This window comes from Diaphorina citri, unplaced genomic scaffold (assembly GCF_000475195.1).
Source record: "Diaphorina citri unplaced genomic scaffold, Diaci psyllid genome assembly version 1.1 scaffold64068, whole genome shotgun sequence".
Classification (NCBI taxonomy): Eukaryota; Metazoa; Arthropoda; class Insecta; order Hemiptera; family Psyllidae; genus Diaphorina; species Diaphorina citri.
In genome coordinates, this window is record NW_007441325.1 from 1 (window position 1) to 414 (window position 414).

At 41.1% G+C, this 414-nt stretch overlaps 1 non-coding gene across 1 annotated transcript; it reads left to right on the plus strand.

The window, feature by feature from the left end:
- Positions 1 to 160: 160 nt before the first annotated feature.
- On the plus strand, positions 161 to 279 carry LOC113473696. The gene has a single exon (XR_003395605.1). It is a non-coding gene; the product is annotated as a 5S ribosomal RNA (ribosomal RNA).
- The last annotated feature ends 135 nt before the right edge of the window (positions 280 to 414 follow it).

Consider the following 414-nt stretch of genomic DNA (forward strand, 5'->3'; position numbering starts at 1 on the left):
AACAGGTGACGTCGCGCGACATTGTCGCGCGATTTTGTCGCACGACAGAGGTCGCGTTGGTGGAAATCCACCTTAAGCTGATTAGCTCGTTTTAACTGGAAACAAGTTAGCCATAAATCCATTCTACTATTTACATTTTGTTATTAAAAGACACTGTGTCGCCAACGTTCATATCACGTTGAATACACCAGTTCTCGTCCGATCACTGAAGTTAAGCAACGTTGAGCGTGGATAGTACTTGGATGGGTGACCGCTTGGGAACACCACGTAACGTTGGCGTTTCATTTTTGTCCAATTTTTAATCAATTTCGATCTAATTTTTCGAGATATTATTTGAGATCTTCAGTCATTTATTAAACATTTTTATTTTGCTACCATGAGGCCCAAAAGCTCAAAACGATGGCACAAAAGGGC